Below are 26299 nucleotides of genomic sequence, written 5' to 3' on the forward strand. Positions count from 1 at the left end.
TTTCTTTTTATTTCTATATTTAGTATTAATGATTTCTTATTGTAGGATTTGGTTAAATGTTTGATGTAATTTATTTTACAGGATCACAAGAATCATTTCATCATTGGAGAATATTTGGAAGGTCATAGTAATCATTGAGCTACTTGGATTAGTTTGCTTATTCCCAAATCTAGATTTCTGGAACTCCTTTGTGGCAAATAACAGTAAATTTATGCTATTTTTTAGAGCATGATAATGAGATTCAATTGAGTTGGTTCCAACTGCATTATATCTATATATATATATCTATATATATATAAATATATATATATATATATATATCTATATATATATATATATATATATATATAATCTCTTTAATAACAAAAATTAACTCATTTCATATTCACTTGATTAGGTTAGGCGTTCGATAGATTTACTAGCTCACTAGTTCTCAAATTTCTAGATTTAGACTAGTAATTTTCTGTGATATTTTAGCATGGGTTAACAGAGGTATTTTTTATTGATTCCACTTGGAATGGAGACATAAGACATCCTATCCAATAAAAAAATTTGTCCCATCCAATTTTTATTTGATTTTGTTGGTCATTCGATGAATTATAACTCCCTATAGCAAATTTGTTGTTTCCTGTAGTAGTACTACAGGAAACCCTGTAGTAGCCTTCCAACATGCATATACTTGCCCAGATTCATTCAAGAAGGTTGGTTATTGTACCTTAATGTTGAAGAAAGACCCCTAGGTTGTAAATCAATGATTAGGGAAGACTAAATACCACTTAGGAATTGCCTCTTTACCCATCCAAAATTTTTCAACAATTTGGGCTAATGGACAGATTTATGAAATGGATAATACAATGATGATTTTATTGATTGCCACATCCACTGAAATTTTTTAATGGATCTAAAGGATTTGAAATGTAATGGTTGACATTTAGTTCATGATATTTACTTTATGCAATTAGAATAGGTTTCTTTCCTTGTACTTTCTTTCTTGCAATAGGTTGAGGTTTCCATTTCAAATATTTTATTTTCTACAATTAGTTTAGGATTTGACTTCAGTACATGCACTCCGTTACATCATGACAATAAAGGAAGGAAACATTATATGTTACACATATAGTGTCAATACCTCTTAAGTTTTTATAGACCCTAGGTTGATAATTAAATTTGGTAGCCTTGGGAGTTGCAGCATTCTTGTTGCAATACCGAGGCTCATCACCAGCTTTGACAACCCGATACAGTTGGATCTTCTGTTGGCGAGTATTCTTGATATGTGTATCCATTGTCTGATCAATTGTGGTCTATTCCATGCAGTCTGAGTTTAACTCTTTCGATGTGAGTTGGTCTGCAATGTCGGATGTGTCCTGTAATGGTGGAAAGTATGGCCGAAGGCAGTCCACATTAAACACTCGGTGCAGGCCAAGGAACGATGGAATGCTGAGATCAAAAGTAATGCCCCCTACAACCTTGGTGATCGTATACAATGCATATAAAAGCAGTCGAAACTTAGGTGGGGCATAGTGAGGCGCTCCTTCTGCAAATGTAGCCAAACTTTGTCACCCACTTAGAACTTGTGTGGCATCTGATGTTGATCATGTCGCTAATTGTACTTAGCATTGGCTTTGCCCAATATGTCCTGGACCTACTGGAAGATGTGCTGGATGTGCTCAATGAAGATGTTAGCCATTTTAGCTTCATTCTAGACATGGGCTGAAGTTGCCTGAGTATTCGCAAATGGTATGGCCACATCAATGGGACATAGGGCCTGGAATCCCAACCCCACCTGAAAGGGGCTGTGGCTAGTTCAGCTATGGAGAACTCTCTTGTAGTTGTGCTAGACATAGGGGAGGCTTTCATCCCATGTGCATGGATTCTTTGATTTGTATATGTGCATAATATGTACGATCATCCTGTTGAAGACCTTCGTTTGGCCATGCGTTTGGGGGCAGAAAGACATGGACATAGTGAGCTTGTTACCCAACATCGAACAGAGACTTGACCAAAATGTACTTAGGAAGTTGTAGTCCAGATCTGAGATAATGGAATGTGGGATCCCAAACTGTACTGATACACATTCAAATAAGAGCTTAGTAGTTACTTTTGCAGTGATGCTCTTCTTACAAGCCGCCAGAATGGCCACCTTAGAGAATACATTGACGACCACGAAAACCTAGTCATTGCCATGCTTAGTAGAAGGGACGCCCGACATGTAATCCATGGAGATGGATTCTCAAGGTCGAGCAGGAGTAGGAAGAGGAGTATATAGGTCTTGCTTCTTGATGGTAGGTTTGGAAATGGCGTAGGAAATGTGGGATCTGATGTACTTCTAACATCCTGTCGAAGGTTTGGCTAATAAAAATACTTTTTCAACACTGCCATTGTTTTCTCTACTCTGAAGTGTCCAACGACCTAACTGTAGTGCACCTCCCAAATCATCTTGGCACGCTCACTTGAAAGAACACAGAGGTGTCCTAGGTGACATAACAATGTATCCTGGAGATGAAAATTTGGAACTTTCCTGCCTTCCAACAATTTTTGGTATGTGTTGCCAAATTCTGGATCGCTCTTGTGCAGATGCATCCACCTTGAAGTCTTGTGCCCACTAGAGTCAAGCACTGTGGTCACCACGATGACCAGTAGTTAGCTCAAGTAGTCTGCAACATAATTGGTGTTTCCCTTATTGTACTTAATGTTCAAATGGAATTGTTGTAGGTATATGGACCAATTATGGTGGTGATCATTATGCAACTTCCCTTGTGTCTATATGAACTACAGGGGTTGCTGGTGTATGTGGATGACCGTTTCCTTCCCCAAAATGTAATGATTCCATTTTTCGGTAATCTTGTGCCATGGAATACATCTCTTTGTCATAGGTGGGATACTTTCAGATATTGTCTAAAAGTGTCTCACTGTGATATGCCATTGGATGCCCCTACTGAGTACGAACTGCACCACTAGCATGGCTAGAGGCATCTGTCTCAATATCAAATGGTTGTGGCAGGCCTGGTAATGTGAGAAATTGTGTAAAGCGGAGGTGATGATTTAACTTGAAAAACACCTTCTATTGGGATTCAGATCAAAATAATTCCTCTTTCACTCTACCCTTGGTGACTTGAATCAAAGGCTAAGTGATATGAGACGTGTATGAGACAACCCCAACACGAACTTGTGGTGAACTCTGGCAAGACCTACAAAGTTGCGAAGCTCTATTATATTGGTTAGGGCTAGATAATCCCGAATGACTTGTATCTTGGCTAGGTCCATATACACACCCCGCGCATTAATGATGTACCCTAGATATTGAACCTGGGTCATACCAAAAGTGCATTTCTCCAAATTAGCACACAACTTGTATTGTCGTAGAGTTTGGAGGACCTCTTGAATATGGTTGAGGTGCTCTTCCCAAATCTGGATGAAGATCAATTTGCCATCCAAATACACCATAATGAATGAGTTTCTAAAGGTCACAAGATGTTGTCCATTAGCCTCATGAAGGTTGCGAGGTATTCATCATCCCGAAAGGAATGACCAACCATTCGAGAAGGCCCTCCTTAGATTTGAAGGAAGTGTTCCACACATTGGAAGATTGATTGGTGGTGATACCCGAACTTCAAGTTAATATCGCTAAAATATTTGACCCCATCAAGTTGGTCCAGAAGGTCATCAATCCTTGGGATTCGATACCTATTTCAAAAAAGATCTTATTCAATACTAGATAGTGAATACAGAGTCTTCGGGTCCTATCCTTTTCCTGTACCAACACAATTGGGCTCCCACAGGGTGATGAGCTTGGCATCATGTGCCCTTTCTGCAACAAATCCTGAATCTGCCTCTTGATTTCATCATTCTCCAGAAAATAGCGTAGGTAGATTTGTCTAAAGGGAATAGGTGCACTTGGGGTCATATCAATGAAGTGCTTGACCTGACATTGTAGAGGTACCCCTATGGGTGAGGTGAGTATGTCGTTGTACTCCTCCGCGACCTTATCCATTTGTTGTTGTTGTGCGAAGGACCCTTGTTTGGAGGTCATGTCCACAATCTTCTTCGTTACCTAAGGGTGAATCATAAGGAAAAAAAAATTCCCAATCTCGGAAATGATCTTACTGCATTTCTTTATAGTGATCAAAGAGATGTGGTAGGTAGTGCTACCTCTGGTATCCTATACAACCTATTTCCTAAATTAATAATAATAGTGTGGGGCTTAGACTCATACACAAAATGTCACTTCCACAAGTATGGTTGTCCTAATAATACATCAAAAACTTAAATAGGAGCAACATCACACAATACCTCATCTACATAGGGATCATTGTAGTATGGGAGGAACCACTGCTGGCTCACGTAGAGATATTGCCCTTGGTTAAGCCACCTGATGGTGTATGATCGCGTTTTGGTCGGTAGGCCTAGCCACTTCACCACCTCTGCTGAAATTAGGTTCTTTTCGCTCCCACTATCTGATAATGAATTACAATGGAGAACACTTCACCCACATCTAGGAGTGGAAGAGGCACTCCCCATCCTCTGGATCTTCGAGATCATTCTTCTGGATCTTGGTCGTGCCAATGGTGGCACTAGGCTCTATGTCAATAATCAACTTCCCTTTGTCATTCCCCTTATTAGGTTCTAACTCAGTGTCGGAAAATGCATCTAATTCATAAGCCTTCTGCTCAATCACCAACGACTACTTGGCCCGATACTCACTGGTGTTGTGAGTGGGGCTCTTATTGAACTCACACCATTTCCCCATGTCCTTCTTTGTCTTCATGGTGTTGTTCTTTTCTTGCGGCTTTGGAAGGTTGTCCTGGGTCACCTCGCCTTGGCCTTTTCCTTTGTTCTGTGGCTTGGAGGTGCCTTTCCCTTGCTTCGGATTCACAGATCTATTGTGGCCACCAACAAACCCCCTCTTTGTTTGGTATTAGCAATAACACCAAACAAATGGGGACCCTTAATAAAAAATCCAAAAAACATTTTTTGAAAATTTTTGTATTCAACTCCTTAAAACTGTATGGCATCGCAAGAAGAGAATAAAACATTTTCTTATGAGCATAATAAACTGCGAAGAAGCGACGCAAAATTCATCGCATCGCATACATTATGAAGCGCTCTTAAAAGAAAAATCTTAAGAAATCTCCGACGGCCGATATGCGACGTCGCATATCGCAACATCGCGTAAGATGCACACAATGATTGAATGACTAAGCGCAATCTGCGATCTACGATGAATGTGATCTGCGATGAATGCAATTTGCGATAAATGCGATTTGCCATAAATGCGATCATAAATTTCTGCGATGACACATCTTAACGACGCGATCCGCGATGCTGCGATGCGAGTCGTAGAAATCACCCATCGCAAATTTTCCTTGGCGCAGTATTCAAGGAAAGCTGTCTGTAAACCAAAATTGGGCGCGCGCCTTAAAAGAAATTAATGAATGTACGCCAAATTATTCAAGAAGGTCAGTTTTTTGTTTTTCGAAGAGTCAGTTAGTTATGGGTGTCATGATTATGCATTCATAAGAGCTTAAAGCTTTCATGTCAATCTTTATTATCATTACTCTTTTCCTTTGCGTAAATTGTAAGACAGGAAATAACATGAAGTAATGTGCAGGAAACATCTAAGGAAAAGGGGAAAGCGTTAAATGCTCGGAGAACAGAGAAGAGATGCCTTCATAAACGGATGCCGCATGCAACAGGACCACAGATTCCAGAGTATCACTCAACAGATGCTGATGTCAATAGGCCATCCAACGCTCAGAGTCAAAAGCGCACAAAAGCAGCATGTTTACAAAAGATCCTGAAGCTTATGCTGGGTAAAGCAAAAAGAAAAAAGGCGTTAAAGAAGTAAAACGCACTAGAAAAGCTCGGAACAAAGAACGGAGGCAGTTTTCGATGCAGAAAATTATTCAGAGAGCAAAATCCCTAACTTGTTCAATCATTCGCAAGGTCGGAAACCGAAATAGCAAAAGCAAAATCAGTTTGAGAGAAATTTGGGTTATTACCAAGTATACACGCAGTGAATACACCCAGCCAGAGGAAGATTATCGAAAATATCTTCTAGTTTACCAGAAAGTGGTGCCATCGCTTGTTATTTCTATTTTCATAGCTCAAACGAAAGCAGAAGGTGACCAACCGACTCTTCCCAGGCGAATGTTGCATGCTTGCAGCAATAAGGAGCAAATACAGAAATAGTTAGGAGTTATTTCTATTTTCATAGCTCAAACGAAAGCAGAAGGCGACCAACCGACTCTTCCCAGGCGAATGTTGCATGCTTGCAGCAATAAGGAGCAAATACAGAAATAGTTAGGAATTAGATTCAATTTTTAGAAATAGTTTTGCTTTAGCAGAAGGGCGGTCATTTAAAACTGTATCCTAAATTTATGTAATTAAGTTAATTAGTTAGCAGTATTTAAACCCTTCTTAGGCATTAGGAGAAGGGTCCAGAAATTTGTCAAAAAACTTGTCCTCAGAACATGCACTTTTGCACCCTCGGAGGGGGTTTTGATGAATGGATGGATCAAGGTTTATTAATGTTTGCATTTGATATCTGCTACTGATGTTGCACTTTTGTACTCTTAGTAGATGTTAGAGCAAGGAGAGATAAATCATTGTTGCTTGAAGCTTATGAGTGGAACCGGTCATAAATGGTACTTTTATCTCTTGACTGTTTTTGTTTATATTCTTAAAGTGATATACAATTTTTAGTTGTTTATATGTTACTACATGAATGTATGAGTTACCTTTTGGCACTTTTGTACGGTGGAGTCATTTATTTATGTTTGATATATGAATAACTTATTATGCGATATGTTGTTCACAACTGTTTTGCCTAAATTTTTATGCAAAGTGGTTTATCTTAATTGATTTCTATTCTTTGATAGCTGAATGATCTTTATTACCAGTTATTGTTTGAAATCTCTTTAGATCTCATAATAGAAGAAATTCACCCCGGGTTAGCGTAGATTAGATGTGTTGTTTCTCATTAGATTACAATAGCATAGAGTTAGTTTAGAAGTTTGAATTAAATTAGCTTTAAGTACTCTTAGATCAGCATCATCCAACTCTACACACAAACACACCCTTAAATTGGGAAACTGGTCCCATTATCCCCAGTCGGACCTGCTATACCAAACGGATAAGGAGCTGCCAACAAGGTCCGAACCGGGTGGGTATCCCCCTTGTTGTCGACCCGATTTTCGGGGATTCAACAAGATCCAAAGTGTCGCTTATTCTATTTAAATTTATACCTCGATCTTGACGGCGTATCAATAGGCAGTGTCGAGCAAGGAGATTCCTAGGAATTCCAACTCATCTTGGATTTACTTATGTAGACAATCGCGAAACGTGAGTACCAAATGGTGCTTAGAATCCTTGACACCCAACTTCATGCCAAGGGTATTAAAAATATTTGTGAACTCTAGCACGTCTTGGTCTTTTCCGTGCCACTATGCGGTCCACTTTATGTATTTATCTTCATAGCTCCCAATAGGGTAATACTACTCCTTGATGGCATGTCAGAAAGAATTCCACGTGGGTCTGGTAGTAGGTTTCCCACTAGTCCTTGACATGGGGGGCAACTTTGAGGAGTGAAAAATTAATCCTTTCCCAGTTGGAAAAGTCATGAACCGAGAAATATACTTCTAGTAGATTTAACCATTTATCTATGGCATCTACATCTATCTAACCTTCAAATATGGGAATTTCAAAGTTAACTTGTACCCAAAGGCAATGGCGCTCCTAGAGTGGCTGCTAGAAGAAGATGTGTTGTTTCTGGATTGTCATTGAAGGATCTGGGAAAATTTTGCCATCATCACGTTCCTCTGTTGCTTGAGGTCTTCTTTGAGCAATATTTTGAAAGGCTCTCCTTCTCCCTCATCTTTCTTTTCTTCTGCCATGGGAGGTCATTAGGGTTTTTGACGCTCGTGTTGGAAGGGTTCAACAAGTTCAAGCCCTAACTCCTTATGCCCCGACCTCATTGGGGACATGCAAAGGAAAAAAGAGAAAGAGTAGACCGCTCTGATACCACTGATCCAAACTTAAACAAGAATGAAACAAAATATATATATAAGCACAAATAGATATATAACATAAATAACACTTCATTTCATTAATATCAAAGAACTGAATTATGCTTACAAACAAAATGGAAATAAATTAGCTTGGGTAATGGTAGCTTATCTCTGAGAATAAATATGGTGGCTACATGCCTATGAACTCTGTTACAATGAGCCTAGAAGGCCTATTTATTATTGAGAAAGAATGGAAAACCATAAACATCCAAAAACCTAACCCTAGGAGATGAAGCACCAAAACTATGAACCCTGTTTGGGTAAATTTGTACATCAACTTCCTCGGGTCATAACTTTGCCATATAATCTCCATTTTAAGAGAATAATACCTCCTTAGAAATATTTCTCCAATTACTACAACTTTCAGCTACAAACATGAGTCAAAGTCTCATGTTTGCCCATTTTCCAAAAAAATGTCATTTATGGCCTGAAAACGGCTCTGGAAGTTCACGACCTGAAAACAGATCTGGAAGTTCATGACCTGAAAAACTGCCAAAAATAATAAATTGTGCTACATTTAAGGAAAATGAAAATCTAAAAAACAATGGTGGTGGTCCAAGTGGAATAGGCGGGTGGCCACCAATATCCACCTGGAACACTCCTACGATAATTTATTGACCTTCATCAATTGAGAACTACCTACTCACACAACTTTGCAGATTAACATCTACTGGAATGATGCACAACCAATGAGTCTCACCCAACATCCATTGGACTATACAACTACCATTGGATTCAGATTCTCCTCCTCTAGTCATCGTCTGCTAGTATATACGAGCACGAAGTCTCTACTCCTCCAACTCCTCCATACAAACCACATTCCAAAATTTTTCAGAATTGGCTCACAAACTTTCTCAACATGAGCAACCCAACAAGTTATCTCTGATCTGATCTGAAAATAGAATATCATAATTACACCACCCAACACTACTATAGATGTACAATATTCTATGGATAACACTGTAGCACATTCTCACACCAACAATCTTCTTAGAAAACCAATCAATTACACCATATACTCACAAAAGTATATGTCAAGATAACCTCAGCAATCTCCAATCAATACCTCCGGCAAATACCATGGTTATCCCAATACCACAGACACTTTTACCTTGGTAATCTCCAAGTCAATACCACAAGTAGATATCATGGTCATGCCAATACCATAGATCCCTCTACCATGGTAATCTTCATGTCAATACCACAGGTAAATTCCTATACCATGGTAATACCGAAACCAAGATCATTTATACCAAGGTAATACCTGCTCCACACATATACCAATACCAAGGTAATGACCTGCAACTACATGTGCACATATACATGGTCAAGCCACCTGCAACACATGCCCAGGTTGACATCAATGCTAACCATCAATCACTGCATCCAACAACTGCAACATCAATGCCAACACAATTGTGGTAAAAAAAACTAGTACCTTTTCACTCCAGAAGTACATTGGCACAATAAAAGTCTTAGTGATAAATCTCCCAAGGACACAAATGACAGCAAATAGAAGCTCTCTCCTTAGCTTTATTCTATTTAAGAAGAGAACTGAGCAATGTCTCTCAAGCATAGGGACATGGCACTCTGACTAACATGAATTGAGGTCCTCTTCTCAAAATGCAAAGGTCATACTTCACCAAGCACGCCGATGGTACTAATTAATATGTCAACTTCTACTTAATTGCTTCATAGCTCTCCTTTTTGTTTACATCAGCACGCTTACTTGTACATGTAAACCTACAGTACTTAGAAAATTGCAACAACCTATCTTCCATTTTGATAATCTTATGTTTATGTATATGTATGCAAGTACTATAAAAAATGTAGAGACTTATTACAGATACCAATTTTTTTAATACTATATTAAATTTTAGAGAAAATATCTATTTTTTTTCCCTAATTTGATTTACCTAATAACAAATAATACCAAAAAAAACTCATAATATACATGTTATCTCTTAAATAATCAAAAGATCCTTAAGCAAACAATAGAAAATTATGAATATTTAACACACTTTAATTTGTATAATTAATATTCATCATAAATAGTTATCATTTTAATCTATACACATATACAGATAAGCACATGAAATTAAAACTCTTTGAATTATAAAATAAGTTTATTTTCTCATATAAATTTTATTACTAAAATATCTACACATTTTAGAACAGGGATATGATGTGTGACATAAAGAGTTAAATTAATGTAGAAATAATAATTAAAAACTATACTTTCTTTTTAATAAAAATAATAAGTATTATAATTTTTTTTATTAGTAAAATTATAAACCATTATAATATATATAAAAACTCCATGTATATATATTATCATTTTTTTATAAATTTAAAAATAATAATAATTTTATATAAAGATATAAAATTTATGTAAATCTAAATAATATTATTAAGAATTGATATTGACTTGTATTAATTTAAAATATATTAAGTATCGAGAGAAATCAAATCACTTAATTTATAAGTATTTTAAGAGATTTAATTCTTCTAAATATTTTTCCATCTAAAATTAAGATACATCTATGTTAGTTATTTTATAAAAAATATATAACTAAATAATTTTAACTCAATTCAAAGACAATTAAATTTTATTTATTATTTACTAGAAATTTAGATAATTATATCATGCAGTATAATTATATATTATAATTATAAATATTCAATATTATTTATATTAAAATATAATTGTATATTATAATTATAAATATTCAATATTATTTATATTAAAATATAATAATATATTAAAATTTTAAGATAGCATTTTAATAATAACAATAATAATAATAAAAAAATTGGATAAGCATTAAAACATTTTTCAAATATAAATGTGGTTAAAGTTAATATATATATATATATAAATTAATTTATACTTATTATTATTATTAATTTAACAAAATATCTATTAAGATTATTAATGATAAATATTGATCTCCCTTATAGAAGGAAATATTTAATTTATAAATCAACACTGTTACATGAGTTAATATCATGACTTATCAATACAACATGCCCAAAAAATCATAACTCATTTGATATGACACTTGTACACATAACATTTTTTTTAAATTAAGAAGTTTAATTAAAAATACAAAAAAAGAATAACTAAGGTATACTATTAAGAATATTCTAAAATATTCTATAGAAGTTAAATCCTTACTTTCTATCTAAAAATTATTATTAATTAAATTAAAATTGTATAAGTAGTGTTCCAAGATAAACATTCCTATCAAAATAATCATTCATTCATATATATATGAATGATTATGATATATACATATAATTAAATATAAGTACAAGAAAGATATTTTTACAAGGGATAGAATATAACTTTAATTTGGTTAAAAATCCATTTAATTTTTTTAATATATTTATATATTAATATCATTATAAATATTTGAAAATATTTTATATTTATTTTATTGGCTGTGTATAAAAAAAAATAGGTTTCTTACGCTGTAAATTGTTAAATTAAAATTTTAAATTATAGGTTAAAAATATATTATTAATATTTAACAAATATATATTTAAAATAGATATAAAAACAATATAAATTGATTTTATTATTTAAATTGTTATTATATATATAGATAGATAAACGTTTACTTTTCTACTTAATTTAGTTTTAATTTTTTAATATAACATTATATTCTATAAACTATGCTGTAAATGAACTGAATACTCTAAATGTAATCGCAGAAATCTGCTAGCTACTCTAGATGTAATCATAAATTAAAGTTAATATACACTAATAAACCGTTATTTCATACTACATACACAAATCTTTCACAATTTCACCACCATATCAAAAAAACACTTCGATGATGTGGACCACCTCTCTCTTCATCACGATCCCAACTAGATCTACACATGGAATTGCCATTTTCTCAAACTTTTACTCTTCACAGCATAATTGTTATCTTTCCATGCATATTTTTATATATCGTTTTCGAGAGTGTATTATCTGGTTGAGAGCTTCGCACAGGCAGAAACCTTTTCCAAATTTCCCCATAAACTTTATCTTGCAAATCCTTCTTGACCAGACGATAATTAATTTCATTTATGTTCTTTTTCCACATCTCTATATACTCTTTAAGGACTACCACCTTATTGGTTAGGGACACAAAAGAAAACAAAGCTGTATAGCTAATATTTTTTAGCGCTTAGTTTAATTGTTAAATTTTGAAAAATATAAATTATTTTTTATATTTGAATAAAGGTATTTTATATATTTGAACCAGAGTTAAGTTTAGTCATTCTAGCTTAGTTTAAATATAGTTAAATTAGAGTAAAAAAATAATAAAAACATACAACTTTATTTTAATAAAAATTATAATAGAGAAATATGCAAGGTTGATGTTTCATAGATGGTTGAATGATGTCTAGACAACAATAAAAACCAAGCCTACTATAAAAATAAGGCCTTTGTTGATATTGAAACAATCAACTCTCACATGGAGATAACCGCTGGTTTTAGTGCTTATCATTCGATCAAGAAAGAAATGAAATGAAATTAGGAAACTGAAACAAACACACAATGTAACACAAAGAATTTTAAGTGGTAAAACCTTGACAATGTGTCAAGGAAACCTCCACGGGGTAAGGGATTGGAAATATTATTTCTCAAGAATGTTTCTCCAACTTACAATGAGCCTCTCGGGAAATCACTAATAAATATGAGTTATTTCGTTACATAACTTCTTTTCATTACAAGAACTGACTTAACGGTAAAACATATATTTGCCTACAATTACATTATTTACATAATTGTTGTCAGTAGTTCAACAATCCTTGACAACAATTTTCCTAATCCATTGCCCATGCCCATTTATCATCTCTTCTTCAAGCTAAGAGAAGCCAAACACCATCGCAACGTCTCTACTGAAACTGGCTTCGTGAATATGTTTACATGATTCTCCTATGTGTGGACCTTCTTGAGAGCTACTTTTCTACCATCGATCACATGTCTCACAAAATGATACCTGACATCAATGTGCTTTGTCTTACAATGATAAGTTGGATTTGTAGCCAAATGAATAACACTCTGACTGTCACAGAATGCATTCACCTTCTCCCGCGTCCTTCCAGTCTCATCAAGTAGACAATTCAACTAGATTTCTTCTTTACTGGCATCTGAAGGAGCTATATACTCTACTTCAGTAGTGGAAAAAGCAACAATTTCTTGAAGTTTTGACATAAAACTAATTTCTCCACCTGCAAGAGTAAATACATATCATGTAGTAGATCTCCTCTTGTACAAATCATGTACATAATAACCATTCACATATCTGCAGATTGAACCTTCACTACCATTAAAGATGATACAATGGTCACTTGTGCCTCTCATATACCGATGCACCCATTTCACTGCTCGACAATGTTCTTCTCTTGGATTTTCCATGAACCTGCTGACAACTCCAACTACATCTGAAATGTCAGATCTTGTATATACCATCGCATACATTAAGTTTACTACCACATTTGCATATGTTACACGAGGCATATACTTATTTTCTTTGTCAATTATGGGACTCAAAACTGAAGAAAGCTTAAAATGGGAAGCTAATGGAACATTAACAGTTTTCACATTGTTCATACCGAACTTTTCAAGTACTCTTTCCACATACTTTTTTTGTGATAACCAAAGCTTTTCATTTTTCCTATTTTTTTTGCTCCAAGATCCTTTATATCAAATGTCCTAGAGAGATGAGCCTTTAACGTATTGATCTCTTCTATGCTTTTGCTCGCAATAAGCATATCGTCAACATACAAGACCAAGATAATGAATATGCCATTGTAAATTTTAAAGTAGACACAATTATCATAGTCACTTCTATTAAAGTTTGGCTCACCATGAAGGAGTCAAACTTCTTGTACCATTGCCTGGGGGATTGCCTCAGGCCGTACAATGATTTCTCGAGCTTGCAAACTAATCTTCTGCTACGACCTTGTACAAAAACTTTTTTTGTTCCATATAAATATCTTCATCCAAATCACCATGTAGAAAGTTGTTTTAACATCTAACTGTTCTAACTCAAGGTCAATTAATGTAGTTAGTGCCAACATAGTATGAATAGAAACAAGTTTTACGATTGGTGAAAAAATTTCATGAAAATCAATACCTTCAACCTAAGAATACCCTTTTGCAACCAAGCTCATTGTATACCTCTCGATACTTCCATCAACATTTCGATTCAATTTGAGTACCCATTTGGATCCAACAATACTTCTCCCTTCAGTAATTTCTACAATATCCTGGGTTTTGTTCTTGGCTAAGGAATCCATTTCTTCATCCATAGCCATTTTCCACTTTTCGCTATATTTTGGGTGTTTTTCTTTCCCTTATAGACCTTCTTAAAGTGACCGGTTGCTAAACTGGTTCTGGAATTTCAATAGTTTCCTTTGCATCTTCTTCACCTTTTTGTTTAGAAGTCTCTCATTCCTTTCAGCTTTCTAAAAGAAGTTTAGCCTCCAACTAAATTTGCTAATTCAGTGATACCTATTCTTGTTCAACTTTTTAAACATCTAACTTTAAAAGATAAGATTCATCAAATGTTACATCTCTACTAATGACTATCTTCCATGAAGATGGATCCCACAACTTGTATCCTTTCCCCGCATAGTCATACCCAACAAAGACATAACATTTTGCTTTTGGGTCTAACTTTAAACCTTGATTCTTTGGAATAAGAGAATAGGCATCACAAGGAAAATCCTTAAATGTGAATAATCGCAAGACTAACCCAACCAAAATTCTTCAAGAATTTTACAATTAATGGCAATTGAAGGCGATTTATTAACTAAATAACAAGCAATAGATATTGATACTACCCACAACTCATTTTTCAGATTAACATTGTTGATCATGCTTCTGGCTCTTTCCATAAGAGTCTCATTCATACATTCAGCAACACCATTTTGCTGAGTATAAACAACAGTTTTATGTCTAACAATCTCTTCTTCCTTACGATATTGTTCAAATTCTAGGGAAGTAAATTCACCGCCATTGTTAGTTCTTAAACATTTAATTCATTTGTGTGTTTTCTTTTCCACCATAACTTTAAATTGCTTAAAAAAAATTAAATACATCAAAAAAAAATTTCAACATATAGACCCAGAATTTCCTTGAGAAATCATCAATAAATGTTAAGAAGTATAATGCACCTCCATAAGATACAGTAGGTGATGGTCCCTAAAGATCATAATGAATATAGTCCAAAAATTCTTTACCATTACTTACAGTTTTAATTTTTTTTTACATTGTTTTCCATACACACAATGTTTACAAAAATCCAGCCTCAAGGATTTCAAATTAGGAAGCAACTTGCGATTCATTAGTACCTAAAGACCCTCCTCCTCCCTTCTCAGATACAGTCACTTCGTCGCTGACCTGTGTACTTCCTTTGAGTGTGTAAACGTTTATGATCTTCTCTACCTTCATAAAAACAAGAGCGCCTTTTGAAACTTTCAACATTCCATTTTGACTTGTAAACTTATAACCTTCCGAGTCCAACATTTCCAAAGAACTCAAATTTTTCCTCAACGCATGTACATTTCTGACAACAATTAATGTTCTAACTGTATCATCATACATTTTAATTTTAATATTTCCCATCCAAATAGTCTAACAAGATGCATTATTACCCATAAACACATAACTACTATTCAGAACTTCATATGAAGTGAACCAATTTCTCTACGGACTCATGTGATGAGAAGCACCAGAATCTAACAACCCATTTTCATAACTTTGGGAGACATTGCAAACATGTAAAGCTTCATCTACCATAACAAATTCAATAGACAAAACTTCATCAATCATACCTGACTCAACTTGATTTTCTTCCTTCTTTGTGTTTTCAATGGACTCCTTCATTTTCCAACGATATTTTTTGAGGTGTCATATTTTGTTGTAGTACCACCATTTGGTTTTTCACTTTTTTCCCTTTGATTTTGATCTGGAAGAACTCCTTTCTTTCTCTCCTATTTCCTTTGACCGACCTCTCGCTACCATGGCTTCTGGTGTGGAGGTTCAAACTTCCCCCGTAGTACGTCAAGTAACAAAACTCCCACAACTGTATCAAATTCCAAAGATTCAGTTGTGCTCAAACTGATAGAAGTTACCAAGTGGTCCCATGACTTGGGCATAGAACACAACAAGGTGATAGCTTTGTCTTCTTCCTGAAATTTAATTTCCATATCTGGCAATTGACAAATAAGTGTATTAAAAACATTTAAATGGTTTGCAATTTTTGTGCCCTCCATCTGAAGACTATATAATTTTCTTTTCAGATAAATTCTATTGGCCAAATATTTGTTGATATAGAATGTTTCTATTTTTCCCCATAAACCTGATGCCGAGATTTCTTCAACAATGTTGAAGAGAACTTCATCTTCTAGGAACAACCTGGTGATATTGAGAGATCGAACAACCAAGTTCTCCCAATCCAAATTTCTCATGCCAACAAGTTTCTTTTTAACCCCGTCTAATGCTTTGTGCAATGCTTGTTGCACCAAGAAATCCCTAACTTTCAGTTTCCACAATGAAAAATTGTTCCTGTCGGTGAAATTCTCCACCTCAAACTTAGCATTTGTCATTTTTACCATTTCTTCCTACAAATCCTCCTACTAGGGTTTCCTTATTTCAACTAAGGTTTTGAAAAATCTTTGGTTTCTTGGATTTCCCTTCCTATTCCAAATTTTCTGCTTAACAAACCCTACTCCATTAAACTTTCATGAATTTTCACAATTTTGTTCCTTTTGAAATATTAAAAGAAAATTGTTTTTCTTTGCTTATGTTAAAGAAAATCTACTCCTTTTCATTCATCAAAACATTTAATTTCTTCATCTAAAGAAACCCTGCTCCTTTTCTTTCATCCAAAATTTAACAATTTTATGAGAATTTTCACTGGTTTTCTGAGATTGCCCAAAAAATTTATTTTTTAGCGTTTTAAATTTACTTTTAATCAACAAAATGTATGTTGTCAAATGAAAATTTGATACATATAACCAGGTCATCTTGGTGCTCTCGGCGTCTTATTCTCCAAAAACAACCCTCTGTCTCTATTTTCACATGGCACGATTCAGCGGTGGTTCCGGCGCTCTGGCTGAAAGCTCTTCTTTCATCTCAAAAACAAAAATAACCCAACCTGCTCAATCTCATTCTATTCATGGTGACTTTTCCAATTAGCAGCAGTGAGAAAATTTTCTTTAACTGGTTGTTCCTTTAACTAGTTCTCCTTTATTCCACACCACCAACACTCTTCTTATTGCTCAGACAAACCTCTCCCTCAGACACAATGATTAGCTCTTAAAATTCACATTTGTTGTAGCTTTCTCAGACTGCATTGTCGAGGTAGCAGGGGGTTTTGTTCAGTGCGGGCATGGGATCTTCATGTTTGGATGCACATCTTTTTCACATACAAAGACTCCGATGACATCGACAGCGACTCTTCCAAGCCGACAACGCTCGTCTTATTTACGACGATGGGCAAAGTTTCTTTAGGCTCCCTTCGAACTCTTTGAACTGAAGGTGCCAATCAAAATGGCTCTTTTCAGGACTGCATGTCGCAAACACCACATGTTTTTCTTCGACGATGACTAGTTTTCTCCAAGTAAACTCAACTCAACGCTCTGCTACCACTTGTTGGTTTTAGAAATTATCTTTCAATCAATCAAGAAATGAAATGTAATTAGGAAACTGAAACAAACAAACAATATAACACAAAGAATTTTACGTGAAAAAACCTTGACAGTGTGTCAAGGAAGCCTCCACGTGGCAAGGGATTGGAAATGTTATTGCTCAAGAATGTTTCTCCAACTTACAATTAGCCTCTTAGGAAATCACCAATAAATATGAGTTATTTTGTTACATAACTTCTTTTCGTTACAAGAACTGATTGAACGGTAAAACATGGATTTACCTACAATTTCATTATTTACATAATTGTTGTCATTAGTTCAACAAGAACTAAAACATAGTCAACCTGGCTCTTCACAACCTTTAGGAATAAGAACCCATGGTCTCTAGATTGGAGAGTGAGTCTATGCAAGTAGATTTTTGGACAAATAAAATGGACTATCATACAAGTCTATGAATTTTTTAAAAGAAAAGTTGATAGTTTCCCAAGGAACCATTCAAAAGGAGTATAAAGATTTCACAATATTTAGCTTGTTAAACTACAAATCAATTAACCAAATCACTTAATAAATACAAATCCATTCATGACTTAAAGTGGTCGTATTACCAGTATAGATCTATCTTAGCCACAGATCTACCGAGAAGGATCAAATCTCATTATAAGCAAAAAAAAATTGACAATGAAAAACTTGAAAGAAGATTTACATGTTAAGATAATTAATCCCTTTTAGTGCTTTCTATTGATTGTTTAAATTATACTTTTGAATATTTATCATTGTTAATATTTTATATTAAAAATTAAATAAGTTACACATTTTCCTCTTATTAATAAGTAACTACATTATTTTACCTTTAATTACCTTTTCCTATAGCATACATACTCTACTGGTTTTTATTTTGTTGTTTAAGATAGCTTTTTACTACATATATAGATTCAAAGTTCACCCATCAAACTTATGATTTCAATGAATTCTTGTCGGATTTTAGACAAATTAGTTTACAAAATAAACCAATTTTTTTTCCAAAAAGTCACACGTGTGTGTGTATATATATACACACTTTCTATCTATAGATATAGAGGGAGGGAGAGCGTTCATACGGAAATATATTAGTTAATACACTTTATTTAAGTTTTATATTGAAATATTTATAAGATAAACATAATTTTTTTTATTACTTTATCTCTATAAAGTTATATAAAATTATATTATCTAAAATTGATATCAAATTTTTTTTTTATTACTGAGAGTGAAATGAAATATCTACCTACCAACTAGAATGAAAGTGAAAGATCAACTAACTCTGTTAATTGTTGTGTTATGTGTTAATCAATTTTTAATTGTTTATTTTTATGGTTATTTAATTTTTTTTTTTAGTTTCTTTTATGACGTTAGTGAATTTTTTTTATTACTTTTCGAGTACATGACATACTTACACATAGCCCTATTTATTTATTTTTTTCAATTTTTTTGTTGGCATTAGTGATTTTTTTTCTTTTTTCAAGGATGTGACATACTTACACATAGCCCTTATAATGGATTGTAGAAAAATCTATCTTAAGCACAAAAGATCCAATCTCATTATAAGAAAAAAAAAATTGATAATGCAAAACTTGAAAAAAGGTTTACCTGTCAAGAGAATTAATCGCTATTAGTGTTCTCTACTCATTGTTTAAAGTATATTTTTGAATATTTATCATTATTAATATTTTATATTAAGAATTAAATGAGTTACACATTTTTCTCTTATTAATAACTAACTACATTATTTTACCTTTACTTCTAACTACATTATTTTACCCTTTCTTACATTTTCTTATAGCATACATATTTTACCCCCCTCTTGTTTTGATTGTGTTGTTTAAACTAGTTTTTTACTGCATATATGGATTAAAAGTTCACCTATCAATCTTGTGATTTCAATGAATACCTATCAGATTTTAGACAAATTAGTTCACAAAATAAACCAATTCTTTTCCAAAAAGTCACACTTAACACACTTTCTCTCTATTGATAGAGAGATATAGACACACACTGTCTCTCTATAGATAAAGAGAGTGAGTGTTCATACCAAAATATATTAGTTAATACATTTTATTTAAGTTTTATATTGAGATATTTATAAGAGAAACATATTTTTTGTAAATTACTTTATCCCTATAAAGTTATATAAAATTATATTATTTAAAATTGATATCAAAATATTTTATTTATTACTCAAAGAGTGAAAGTGAAATATCTACCTACAAAGTGATTTTTGTTTTGTTTAGGAGGAAGTGAAATACTTACTCATGGCTCTCATACTGGATTGTAGAATGAGCCTCTAGGCTCAATTAGAAGGAAAGACAAGCACACCTCATGTCGCCATTACCAAGTTCCCAATCATGGACAGAGCAAGATGTTGCCATAAAAATCCAATAACTATTTGAATGCCTTGCAATACAATGTGTGAATAATTCTATCACTAAAATTATGCCATCCAACCAATACAGTAAAGAAAAATGAGGGGGTGAAAAGCCGATAGTAAACCTCAATGATAGTAAACAACAATGTTTCCAACAAAAACATTTTATTTTTATCATAGACAGTTCCAAAAGGAAGAGAAGATAGTAATGCAATTTCTCCGGAACGAATTAAAGTGCCCGACAACAGGATCCATCAGAGGGGTGTCAATCACTTTCAAACGAAAGACAATAGTTTAGAACTAATTCCGAACAATCTCAACAAGTTTTTTCACAAAATTCAAGTTGCGTTGGAAACAAGATCCATAAGAGGCTTGTCAAACATTTTCAAACAAAATACAATAGTTCAGAACTAATCCTGAATAATCTCAAAATGTTCTTTCACAAAAATGAAGTTGTGTAGGCAACTAGATGCTAGAAAGGGATTTTTGTACATGCAGCTGATGCTGTTTGGTTGATAAAATAGGGTAATTATAAAAAAAATTGAACCAATTTATGTAGATTTTCTTCTAATCTATCGACGATTATATCAATTTTAGGTATAATTTGTTTATGCTTTTATTTTTTATTTCTTTTATAAGATATTTCCTTTAGCCGCTACTATAAAAATAGGTGTACGAGTGCATTGTCTACCCTGAAAAAGGCCACAAATCCAGTCAGCATGAGTACATGGTGGTTTGTAAATAAAAAATGGCTCATTAGATGAATATTAGCCCATTGGCATAACAATAGCTTAAGAGTCCATAAAGAGTCTCAAAAACATCATAAACAAAAAACCCAAAGCCCGAGAATAATCACAAAACAAAAATCATCGGCAGCTGCATGAGTCTCGGTAGTGGACAGCGGTTTATAGGAGTCTTTCGGAATTACACCCCAATGAAATAGGACATCTCTTATGTATTATAGTTTTTTGTGCATATTTCCTAAAAATCAGAAGCATGAATTCTCAATTTACTCTACCAAACAACCATCCAGTATATTTATGGCCATTACTGGCTGAACTGAAAGGCTCAAGGTTTAAAATAAAACAATGAATAGAGAGTCAAATCAACGTATTTGGAAAGATGTGGCACTCTGCATTGGCCCACAAATTTAAGGTAAGCTTCAAGACTGGTAGAAATTGGTCTAAAAAGAACCCTTCGTCTATGTCCAATTGAATAGCAAATAAAATAGTAGAGAATTCCCTTGCCAAAACCCTAGTAAACTATTTTGAGCTATTATACAGAGCGATGAAGCACTCCATATGAACAACTCCAGAATACCTAGGGTAATCTGATCACATAGCTTTGCAAAAGAGGCTCGCGTTACAACGTGAAAATAAAAATATCAAATGTGTTGAATGAAGTGCACAAGTGCTCCTATTTCAGAACGGTTGGCTCATTCAGGACAAAACTGCAAACATATCAGTTAAATAGTCCATTATCTAAAAATGCCCTAACAAAATACTAAAAATACTAAAAAAAAACTTAGCTGACCAAATACCATTAAGATGACCTCGCCAACCTAGAAATGAGATGTGATGAGCTCGATGTTGCCCCAAGGCCGCCATTTCTCTAAGAAACTTGAAATACAGAGCACGGAGCAATATTCATCTATGCTAAGTGACTTATAAAAGCAATGAATGTGAACTCTAAGGAACCCATTTAACTGCTAAATAGAATGGGCTGGAGAGAAATTACAAGCATGAAGCCATTAAACTATGTAGCAGCGACCATCTTGGCGATTCTGAACACGTCTTTCTCGATGGTATTTTTTCATGTATTGCAGGTCCCTCTTAAAGACTTATCGTACTCGATCTTCCTTGGTTTTGGAAGATTCCCCATTGAGTCAAACTGCTTGGAGCTTCAATGCTCACTGCTCACAAAGAATACAGTGATACGGACAACAGATGAATGAGAGGAAGAGTTTTTTCTTAGTTATGGCCTTGTAATAATGCTTCATTCCAATTTTCACGCAAATCCTCACAGAAAATGGCAGGCAAATAATAATCGAGGACGACCAGAAAATTTTCATCTTCGAGCTAATTTCATGTGAATTCTCATGGAAAATGACGGAATAAGTGCAAAAGAATTAAGTTTTACAGGTATGCTACTAATGTCCACAAGGAACCACGATACTGCGAATGGTACTGCACATGCAAGATGCAGTACTGCGGCGACAGAAACAACATTCAACAATAAGAGTCAAGCACACCTAGGAAATCAGAATCCAAAAAGATACAATTAACATAATAAATAACATAAATTGAAATTTTTTATAGTGTAAACATTACAAATTGTGGCTTGATTTTGGGTTAAATAGGACTTAGTTGAATGTGAACACATATATCGAATATGTTATATCAGGGCTGTGGCACGTATAATAAGCTAAAGTGATTCTTGGAATTTTTTTTGGGTTGGTTCCCTTACAAAAATGTCAGTGGTCATCATTTGTGCGATCAAGATGTAAGAATTTATTGGTGCTTGAAATGCTATATGAAAAAAAAAAATGGATAATTGGATTTTTTTTGGGGTCAAATATGAGAGTGGCCATCGTGTCATTAGTTAGCTAAGAAAAACATTTCAAGAAATACGAGAGTTGCAGTGTTCAAATCATTTGTTAAATGGAAGAAATATATTCAACATTATTAAATACTTTTGCATATCTAAAATCTTAAAATTTATTAAAATTTAACAATCTTAATCTAAATTTTCAAAAAAATCTACCATATTTTATCAAAATAATATCAAAATTTTTAACATTTTTGTCACAAGTTTAAAATACGTAATTATTTTTCCCTTTAATAATCTGAATGGTCATCGTGTTATTTGAAAAAGAGTCTCATAAATGGAAGACATCTATGACACAACGTTTATATCACTTCTAAAATACCTAATATCTCGATGAACGATATTGATAAAAATAATTCCAAAATCATATAAAGGGGATGACATGAAGCTACATGTCACGATCATGCATGTCTTTGTCACAATCAAATATCCTAATAAATGATAACAAATTTTTATTAAAGAAATTAGTGAAAATTATTGTTTTAAAAATCCGCATTAACATAAAATTAAAAAAAAAATTATAAGAGTATGAAATGCTAACATCTTAAGGGTCCATTTGTTAGCCATTTTCATCTTCGCTTCCCAGGGCAGGTCCTAAATCGATTGGATGGCCAAAGGCACTTTTAACTGGTTTTGCAACAGGGGGAAATATTTCATCTATAGTTGACACTCTAGGGTCTTTTAAGACCCTCACGCTTCAAGCACATTTCTGAGATGAATGCGAAATGCGCTCAGGCTCACACAGTGACGAGCACATTGGTCAATTCACGATCAAATTTCAAAGGCTTAGATTGGGTTATCCCATACAATTCTGGGGTTTTCATGACTGAGTGCCCAATGTGGGTTGAAGCATAGAAGAATAACATAATAGAGATGCGATTTTATCACTAAATTCATTGATTTAATTGATTGAAACTATATTGATTAAAAAGCAAATTGTTAATAATAGACGTGTTAATCGTAAGTCACAAATACATTACTAATTATTTTTAATTTCAGACTTAATATAAGCTGCCAAAATTTATGAGGTAATTAAGGTAATTAATGCACTTTAACTGTCTACTTAACACTAACCATTACTTTTTGTTGGTTTAAGTTTCAGTTAGACTTACCATTCTTGAAATCAAATAAAAATTTTGGTTTCCTTTTGCATGCTAATGTAAGTTGTTCTCGTTCTTAACTCCACAATATACAAGATTTTTCTTCCTTTTGCTCCAAACCTTATATTCTACATACTTTTTATTGTTATTTAGCTTCAATCTTTCTCAATTTTTTCCTCAATATTTATTTGTCATCTTTATCTTATTCATCGAGTTTTATTTGTCATCTTTATCTTATGCATCTAGTTTTTCTTCTACATTTGTTTGTGCTTCAACTACTGGTAATTAAACTTCTCTATCCACCTCTATAAGATCAAAAACTATATTCTTGTTTTCTTTCATCTACACTTCCACAGCCACAAAGTCTTCAACAACTATGATCATTTTCTTAATTTTTTCTACTCCCTCTCTTGTTGTTATTATGGTAGTTTTTCCATAACCACTTCACCCTTTATCATACTTAGCCTTGGAAAATCATTCTTCAAGAAATATTAATTTAGTGTCATAATCAAAATCAACATTCAATACTAGCTTCTTCTCACATGTTATTGCTATTGAAAAAGGTGGTTTTAGTTTCATCATATTCAACTTCAATTTCATCTCCCACACATGTATTTGCATCTTGGGCTTCACTTTCTCCATCACGTTGACACTCTTATTTTGGGTTTGTAAGATTTTCCTTGACATCTCCAACTACCCCTAACATATCAAAATATTCATCCTTTTTTTACACGAGCAATTTCATTCACAATTATAATGCTTTGGTGTTACTCCTCCTTTCATTATATGTCATTTCTAGAATATTCCATGCTTCTTTGGATGTGGCTTCTATGGTAAGAATGTTGTCATCCAAATATTGTTAAAAGAAAAACAATGTTACCACATCATCAATGTTGTCATCCAAACATTGTTGAATGAGAAACAATGTTGCCACATCATCGTTCCTATTCACGAAGAGTTAGTCATTTTGTTCTTGTGTCATGGCCTCACAGAGTAATTGAATTGGGGGTTCTTCAAACCCTTTCAAGACAATATTCTATAAATCGTCTATTCATAATTTGATTCATACTTTAATGGTTGAAAATTCATAATTTTTATAATAACTACTAAAAATATCCATGTCCATAAATCTAAAGAAATATTGATCACCTTTCAAAATCAATGATAAAAATAAAATAATTCTGATGCAGGAGCATCCAGCTCCGAGGAGACAGAAGGTGGTTGACTGTCTCATGGAGGGAACCAGGTTAACAGAACTTGTCATTCGTTTTAAATTCTCTTTACTATTTGTTTGATTTTTCCCAGAAGGTCATTTAGAGACCATGGTAATTGAAAATTGTATCTTGTTTTTAAGTTTAGAAATTAGTTAACCATAAATTAGTATTTAGTACAAGAAACTGTTACACAGTTAGGATAAATTCTGGTAAGCAGTTTAACTGAAAGTGGGAGCAGTTACGCTACCCAGATGTAAAACAGAGAGCAAAGGACAAAAAAAAAACTCTCTCCTGGGATAAGAAAAGACAGATACATTTCCTCTGAAAAGAAGCAAAATTGTTTTGTTTAAAGAACCACTGTCACATAAATATATTGTTACTGTTTCCTGTAATAACATTCACTGCAAGAGGACTATAAAAGGCATAGCTATAATAGGCATACTGTAATTTATTCGATTGATGTTATTTGCTTAAGCAACCATTGTAGGTCTTATACAGCAAGCATGCGAATGTGAAACAAAATATTGGGCACGTACTGGAATTAACAGACAGCAAAGAGAAGGCGCTGCTACGGGAAGCTATTCCACACAGAGAAGAGCAGACTAACAACAACCGATATCACCTTAAACCAGGTACAAGCATATCAAACTTAAATGTTTTCCATAAGATTTATAAATGCTGGATATACAGTCTACAAGAGATTCATTTAATGAAACCCTTATGAACAAAACGCACCATAAGTCTCTGAACCTAGAACGCTCATTAAGCTACTGTTCCTTTATCATTAAAGTCATTGTAAGAAACAAGAAAAGCGATTGAACAAACCCACGGAACCAAAGCAACAAGACGAACCAGGTCGATTACAGGTCAAAACGATAGTCATTATATATATAACGGTCCTCAGGAAAAAAGAAACAATTAATATAGTTCGTTTACAATCCAGAAGCGTGAGCAATAGATACAAAAAAACCCACAGAGTGCTTGCAGATTTAGCAAACGGGCCGAGTTCATTGAATACCAGAACATACAGATTGTTTACAAGTCGGACAAACGGAGCCGAGTTCATTAAACACAAAAATCTACAGATTGTTTACAAAACTAGCAAACAGAGCCGAGCTCATTAAATACACAAACCCTCAGATCGTTTACAAATTCAACAAGCAGGCCCGAGCTGGACAAGACCCTACCCGTTACACCAAGTTGGAAGGGCTTTTGGGTTTCCTCCATAACGCACAGGGAGCACGAGCCACG

This window comes from Pinus tabuliformis, chromosome 9 (assembly GCF_031772625.1).
Source record: "Pinus tabuliformis cultivar Carrire ecotype Pingquan chromosome 9, CPIR1, whole genome shotgun sequence".
NCBI lineage: Eukaryota > Viridiplantae > Streptophyta > Pinopsida > Pinales > Pinaceae > Pinus > Pinus tabuliformis.